At 28.6% G+C, this 8,560-nt stretch overlaps 2 long non-coding RNA genes across 2 annotated transcripts; one reads left to right on the top strand and one right to left on the bottom strand.

The window, feature by feature from the left end:
* Positions 1-1,097: 1,097 nt before the first annotated feature.
* Positions 1,098-3,633, bottom strand: LOC147908147 (uncharacterized). The gene is made up of 2 exons (XR_015546777.1): positions 1,804-3,633; positions 1,098-1,379 (listed from the first exon to the last, which is right to left on the bottom strand). It is a non-coding gene; the product is annotated as an uncharacterized LOC147908147 (long non-coding RNA).
* Positions 3,634-6,777: 3,144 nt separating this feature from the next.
* On the top strand, positions 6,778-8,287 carry LOC147908146 (uncharacterized). Its single transcript, XR_015546700.1, has 2 exons — positions 6,778-7,580; positions 8,009-8,287. It is a non-coding gene; the product is annotated as an uncharacterized LOC147908146 (long non-coding RNA).
* The last annotated feature ends 273 nt before the right edge of the window (positions 8,288-8,560 follow it).

Here is an 8,560-nt window from a genome sequence, read left to right as displayed (position 1 = left end):
TACATATATTCTTTGTATTTTTTAATTTAACGTATTTCATTTATTTAAAAAATACGAATACTTTATTAATTTTTGTTTTTATTTCCAAGTGACCATTAAGACGTAATAGACAAGGTGTTTGATAATTCTGTTGACAACGCTCGTAGGTACAGCAAACTAAACTGAGTCGAAAAGTCTTGTATCATTTTGCAATTTTTACAACAATTAACAAGATATTAATAATCGCTCAATATTGGTTTTCAATAAATTTTTATTCACAAGATATTAATTATTAAATAGGCGAATATAGATCTTCAATTTCGGCACTATTTAATAATTAATATCTTACTTTACTATCTTGTTACTATTGCGATGATCTATTGATCGCACTATCAATTTTACAGAAAAACAGCAAAAATTGTTTGTTTTCTTCTCATAGAACTCTAAGATTTTTTTCAAAATTTTTATCAACTTTTTAGTATTACATTTTTTCATTGGCAAGTATTTTTACCAACATGAGGAAATACGATATTAAAAAATTCTGAAAAAAAATTTTAGAACTTTATAAGTAGAAAATTAACAATTTTTGCCGAAATTAAAGATCACTATTCGCCACTATTTAATAATTAATATCTTGTTACTATTGCGAAAATTACAAAATGGTAGAGGACTTTTCGACTCAGTTTAGTCCACTCTACCTGCCCACGAGCGTTATCAGTACAATTATCAAACTGTATATATTTTAATGTAAAACATATTTAAAAAACCGATTACATAGAATCAATTTTTATGATATTTTTAAGATTGAATTATTTTGTATCAATTGAATCGAATTACATACAAGTGAGATTAAATTACTTATATTATTATTATATATATATATATATATATATATATATATATATATATATATATACATACACACACATATATAAAATATATTTAAAGTTAACATATGAATTTAGAAACAAAATTTGAGCCTTTAACATTGTAATTTTCTCGAATGAAATAATAAGTTCTACTTTATTGTTTTAGTTAAATTAATGAGAGATTGAATAAGAACAATGGCGAAAGATTATTAAAAATAACTTAAACTGAGTGTAATATGATATTATAAATTTTACAGTGCATGTACAATAAAATAAGAAGAAGCATCCAGGATTAAATTTATCCTAATCTGTTCTAACTTATCCACTTTAAGGTAACGGATGCATGGAATGCTACATATACATTTATAAAAAATATACAGGTATATTTTTATTAAATTGATGCATATATGCATCTGTAGATATATTAATAAAATCACCACGCATCCGTTACCTCAACAAAAACATCAATTCATCACTCACCAATTTGATGCGCAACAGCGGAGTTTCATCTGCATCGTCGCTACGATGATTCTGTAACAAAAAGAATATAAAATCTCAATTAAAACAAAGCAAAAAATCAATTAATACTTAAAAAAATATTTAATAAACGTAATTCTCTTGAAAATAATCACATAATTTTCAAAATATTTTTACAAGCATCGAATTTTTTAATTTACCATTCACTTACATATTTATAAAAATAATTATATACTCGAAAAAATGTTATATAATAGACATTACATATATAATTATATATAAACATTTTTTATATATGAAACATTTTTTCCCGGGCATTTTCTAAAAAAATCTTAAAAATACATAGATATTTATAAAATTTCAAAATAATTTTAAGATAATTCTTTTTTTTTCTAATCATTACTTTTAAATCATTGTAAAATAAAGCGAATAAATAGAAAAAAGATATTGATTTTACAATAGCAAAAAAGATATTTACCGCAAGGTTGCTCCGCCGGTGCCCGATGCCTCTCCCAGACCTCCTCCTCCTCTCAGAATTGGGGTTGACACATCCTCTCGCACTGGACACTCGCGAAAAACACTCGCGAATAATAGACTATAATCGCGCGCGGACTATAACTTGAGTCCGATTACTTGAACGATACTCCCGAACAAACGCGCGACGCGACGAACCGGCTGCGGTTCGTTCATTTTCAAATAAAGCGGCGACGAGGGTACGTTAGCTTCCCCGTTGGATTTTTATACGAAGAGAACGATTTTATTCAATATCTAAAAATTTATCTAGATATATCATTCAGATCCGAAAATTTTTAGATTTGAGAAAAACCGTTCTTTTCGTATAAATATCCTCTGGATACTGAGCCCTCCCACCACGTCAAGGTGTACCCGTGAGAGGGAAGATAATCTGAAAAATGTAATAGCTATTATCTATATTACTATGCAACCGGTTAACTTTTACAAACGAATATCAAACACAGTCTGCAATTCGTTATCATTGCGAAATAAATTTAGAGCAGCTAAAAGGATTGAATCTTTTATTTATAGATGATGTCTGTAAGATATGATTACAGTCAATGAAATGGGCTATTTAATAAAAAAGAGAAATGTTTCTTTTATTATATCGATAATAATAGTTTCAAAGAATTACGTTTAATTTTTAAACGGATCGTATAACGGAAGGTGCACAAAAACAAAAAAATAATTAAATTATTAAACTATATTAATTCTGAAAGCAGGAATTGCGTTATTTGCATGAGAGTATTATTCATATTAACGTTTTATGATTCGTATGATACCGTTCGTATAGACAAATGCGACCGTGTCGCTCTTCTTCACATTTCTTTTTGAATATAATAATCGCAAAAAATGCTAGATGTAATAAGAAATGTTGTATTTTATAAATATTCACGTAATTCGATTACTAGAATGATTAATTATTCATAAAGTACAACGTTTCGTATTATATTTAGCATTCTTCGCGATAAGATTTTAAAAAGTAATGTGAAAGAACCGCACGCGACACGACTACCTATTTCTAAGAATTTCAGTAGGGGACCGCGCAGTAATTAAGCGTGAACGTAAACATGACGCGCCGCTCCGTGCCACCCCGTACCATCCTCAACACAAGGTCGCGCCAACCGTCTAACTGCCGAAATAAAACGCATATTACGAATAATACGAATGAGTAAAATAATATATTCTTCCCATTTTTAATGATTTTCGATTAATAAAACGATTATTTCTAATTTTAACGGCGCGAGTCGTTTAATGCGATATCGTAATTATATTGCGATATACCGACGAACATATTTGACGATTATTTTCGACAATTTTTCGTATCAATTACAATGTAATGCTGACAAAAGGCAAGAAGTAAAAAGAGATTCTTATTAGCGTGGTCTTCCTTACATAATTGCTCACGTGAAATAATTTTAACATCCCAATATTATATCTCAATTTTAGAATAATAGCATGCATCTAACAATAAGAATCTCATTTTTATTGTTAGTTATCGTACATCCGCGAACGCACGAAATATTTAAAATATTCATGAACTGCGTATGTGAGTAATGAATCTTGGAAATAAAGGGAAAAAGTGCATACAACCTATAATCCTTTTCAATCCTTAATATATTCCTTAGTTTTAGGCAACCTTATGTAATTCGCGTTCGTAGATATTGCTGTTAATTAATGCGACACGCGGAGCGACTCGAAAACACGTCCGTCTCCCACCGAGATCGCCTAGCGAATGCCGAAGTGACGATCGACCACCGCACCTTGCCCCCCTACGCCTTCGCTCCGCGTCCCACCGCTTTTCGTCGCCAGTGACCCCCTTCCCCTACCGAGCTTTTCGCCGATGTTTTTAGATTACACTCAACTATCGCGTATTCAAACGACGAAAAATATTCAACGATTTATTCAATTATATTTTTCATATTTTACATGATTTTGACAAACGGATATCGCCGTACATTTCGCGTTTTAATTTGTGGCATCTCGGGCACAATCCTATATTATCTGCATGGTTCTTTTAAACGTAATTAGTAATTATTCGCGTGAGGGTATTCCAACATTATGTCTGAATTTTCATTGTTCTTTTTAATAATTCATTCTTAAATAAAAATTGATAATCTATTCTATATACACATGTTCTTTATATATAAAGATAAACGCAAAAAATCTTAATAGCGTGAAACAATTTGTGCTAAATACAATTTGGTTAAAAGTATTAAATATCTTGTTAATCGTTATTTAATTTTTCAGTTAATAAATTAATTTAAAACGCTACTTTTACTGCAAATTATTCTGTGTTTCAGAAATTCTTTAAACGTGCGTATAATAAAATATAAAATAGGTTCCGGAAACTTATTTAAAATATTAAATAAAAAATAAGTCAGAAATGTAGTTATTTAAAATAATAAATACTAAATTTCTCTTTTAAGTTTTTAATTTAAAATATATACTTTAATTTTCATCGCTTTTACAAGTATGTAAAAATTATTAAACGATTTTTACGTATATTTTGGCAACTTTAAAAAGAATTTGTAAAGTTGTATATTTATAACAAATTCTACATTGTTGTAACTAAATACAGTTAACAAAATGAGAAAAATGTACTTTTTCAAAAATATATAACTCTGAAACATAAATATTTAAACGAAAAATTTAAACGTTAATGTTTTGTTTAAACTTTAAATTAAGATAGAGTTAATGGCTTATAAATTTTTAATTTAGAAGAAGTTAATAAATTAAAGTTTAAAAGTAACTAAATGAAGTTAAAAATTAATGCGTTTAAAATTAATTAAATTAATATTTAAACGAAAAGTATGTTCAGGATTGTCAGGTAGTAATTAGTTAAAACGTTAAAAGTTAAAAGAAAGTTAAAAAGTTAATAACTTTTAATTTAGATAATTTTAAACGCATTAATTTTTAACTTCATTTAGTTACTTTTAAACTTTAATTTATTAACTTCTTCTAAATTTTTAATTAAAAATTTAGAAGCCATTAACTATAACTTAATTTAGTTTAAAAAAAATATTAACGTTTAAATTTTTCGTTTAAATATTTATGTTTCAGAGTTTATACATTTTTGAAAAAGTACATTTTTCTCATTTTGTTAACTATATTTAGTTACAACAATGCAGAAGTATTTGTTGTAAATATAACTTTACAAATTCTTTTTAAAGTTGCCAAAATATACGTAAAAATCGTTTAATAATTTTTACATACTTGTAAAAGCGATGAAAATTAAAGTATATATTTTAAATTAAAAACTTAAAAGAGAAATTTAGTATTTATTATTTTAAATAACTACATTTCTGACTTATTTTTTATTTAATATTTTAAATAAGTTTCCGGAACCTATTTTATATTTTATTATATGCACGTTTAAAGAATTTCTGAAACACAGAATAATTTGCAGTAAAAGTAGCGTTTTAAATTAATTTATTAACTGAAAAATTAAATAACGATTAACAAGATATTTAATACTTTTAACCAAATTGTATTTAGCACAAATTGTTTCACGCTATTAAGATTTTTTGCGTTTATCTTTATATATAAAGAACATGTGTATATAGAATAGATTATCAATTTTTATTTAAGAATGAATTATTAAAAAGAACAATGAAAATTCAGACATAATGTTGGAATACCCTCACGCGAATAATTACTAATTACGTTTAAAAGAACCATGCAGATAATATAGGATTGTGCCCGAGATGCCACAAATTAAAACGCGAAATGTACGGCGATATCCGTTTGTCAAAATCATGTAAAATATGAAAAATATAATTGAATAAATCGTTGAATATTTTTCGTCGTTTGAATACGCGATAGTTGAGTGTAATCTAAAAACATCGGCGAAAAGCTCGGTAGGGGAAGGGGGTCACTGGCGACGAAAAGCGGTGGGACGCGGAGCGAAGGCGTAGGGGGGCAAGGTGCGGTGGTCGATCGTCACTTCGGCATTCGCTAGGCGATCTCGGTGGGAGACGGACGTGTTTTCGAGTCGCTCCGCGTGTCGCATTAATTAACAGCAATATCTACGAACGCGAATTACATAAGGTTGCCTAAAACTAAGGAATATATTAAGGATTGAAAAGGATTATAGGTTGTATGCACTTTTTCCCTTTATTTCCAAGATTCATTACTCACATACGCAGTTCATGAATATTTTAAATATTTCGTGCGTTCGCGGATGTACGATAACTAACAATAAAAATGAGATTCTTATTGTTAGATGCATGCTATTATTCTAAAATTGAGATATAATATTGGGATGTTAAAATTATTTCACGTGAGCAATTATGTAAGGAAGACCACGCTAATAAGAATCTCTTTTTACTTCTTGCCTTTTGTCAGCATTACATTGTAATTGATACGAAAAATTGATACTTAAAATTATAAAATAAACGTTAAATATGTTCCTCGGTATATCGCAATATAATTATGATATCGCATTAAACGACTCGCGCCGTTAAAACTAGAAATAATCGTTTTATTAATCGAAAATCATTAAAAATGGGAAGAATATATTATTTTACTTATTCGTAATATTCGTAATATTCGTTTTATTTCGGCAGTTAGACGGTTGGCGCGACCTTGTGTTGAGGATGGTACGGGGTGGCACGAGCGGCGCGTCATGTTTACGTTCACGCTTAATTACTGCGCGGTCCCCTACTGAAATTCTTAGAAATAGGTAGTCGTGTCGCGAGTGGTTTTTTCACATTACATTTTAAAATCTTATCGGAGAATGCTAAATATAATACGAAACGTTGTACCTTATGAATAATTAATCATTTTAGTAATCGAATTACGTGAACATTTATAAAATACAACATTTTTATACATCTAGCATTTTTTGCGATTATTATATGTTTCAAATAGAAATGTAAAGAAGAGCGACACGCGACACGGCCGCATTTGTCTGTACGAACGGTATCACACGAGTCATAAAACGTTAATATGAATAATATTCTCATGCAAATAACGCAATTCCTGCTTTCAGAATTAATATAGTTTAATAATTTAATTATTTTTTTGTTTTTGTGCACCTTCCGTTATACGATCCGTTTAAAAATTAAACGTAATTCTTTGAAACTATTATTATCGATATAATAAAAGAAACATTTCTCTTTTTTATTAAATAGCCCATTTCATTGACTTTAATCATATCTTACAGACATCATCTATAAATAAAAGATTCAATCCTTTTAGCTGCTCTAAATTTATTTCGCAATGATAACGAATTGCAGACTGTGTTTGATATTTGTTTGTAAAAGTTAATCGGTTGCATAGTAATATAGGTAATAGCTATTACATTTTTCAGATTATCTTCCCTCTCACGGGTATACTTTGACGTGGTGGGAGGGCTCAGTATCCAGAGGATATTTATACAAAGAGAACGGTTTTTCTCAAATCTAAAAATTTTCGGATCTGAATGATATATTTAGATAAATTTTTATTGTGGAAAATCATTCTCTTCGTGTAAAAATCCAACGGGGAAGCTAACGTACCCTCGTCGCCGATTAATTTGAAAATGAACGAACCGCAGCCGGTTCGTCGCGTCGCGCGTTTGTTCGGGAGTGTCGTTCAAGTAATCGGACTCAAGTTATAGTCCGCGCGCGATTATATTCCATTATTCGCGAGTGTTTTTCGCGAGTGTTTTTCGCGAGTGTCCAGTGCGAGAGGATGTGTCAACTTTGAGAGGAGGGGAGGTCTGGGAGAGGCATCGGGTACCGGCGGAGCAACCTTGCGGTAAATATCTTTTTTGCTATTGTAACATCAATATCTTTTTTCTATTTATTCGCTTTATTTTACAATGATTTAAAAGTAATAATTAGAAAAAAAAAATTATCTTAAAATTATTTTGAAATTTTATAAATATCTATGTATTTTTAAGATTTTTTTAGAAAATGTCCGGGAAAAAATGTTTCATATATAAAAAATGTTTATATATAATTATATATGTAATGTCTATTATATAACATTTTTTCGAGTATATAATTATTTTTATAAATATGTAAGTGAATGTAAGTAAATTAAAAATTTCGATGCTTGTAAAAATATTTTGAAAATTATGTGATTATTTTCAAGAGAATTACGTTTACTAAAAAATATTTTTTTAAATATTACTTGATTTTTTGCTTTGTTTTAATTTAGATTTTATATTCTTTTTGTTACAGAATCATCGTAGCGACGATGCAGATGAAACTCCGCTGTTGCGCATCAAATTGGTGAGTGATGAATTGATGTTTTTTTGTTGAGGTAACGGATGCGTGGTGATTTTATTAATATATCTACAGATGTATATATGCATCAATTTAATATACCTGTATATTTTTTATGTAATGTATATGTAGCATTCCATGCATCCGTTACCTTAAAGTGGATAAGTTAGAACAGATTAGGATAAATTTAATCCTGGATGCTTCTTCTTATTTTATTGTACATGCACTGTAAAATTTATAATATCATATTACTCTCAGTTTAAGTTATTTTTAATAATCTTTCGCCATTGTTCTTATTCAATCTCTCATTAATTTAACTAAAACAATAAAGTAGAACTTATTATTTCATTCGAGAAAATTACAATGTTAAAGGCTCAAATTTTGTTTCTAAATTCATATGTTAACTTTAAATATATTTTATATATGTGTGTGTATGTATATATATATATATATATATATATATATATATATATATATATATATAATAATAAGTAATTTAATCTCAGT

Source organism: Acromyrmex echinatior, chromosome 11 (assembly GCF_024713525.1).
Source record: "Acromyrmex echinatior isolate Ae372 chromosome 11, ASM2471352v2, whole genome shotgun sequence".
Lineage (NCBI taxonomy): Eukaryota > Metazoa > Arthropoda > Insecta > Hymenoptera > Formicidae > Acromyrmex > Acromyrmex echinatior.
Note: the sequence above shows the minus strand (reverse complement) of the source record. Positions and strands in the feature narration are given on the sequence as shown.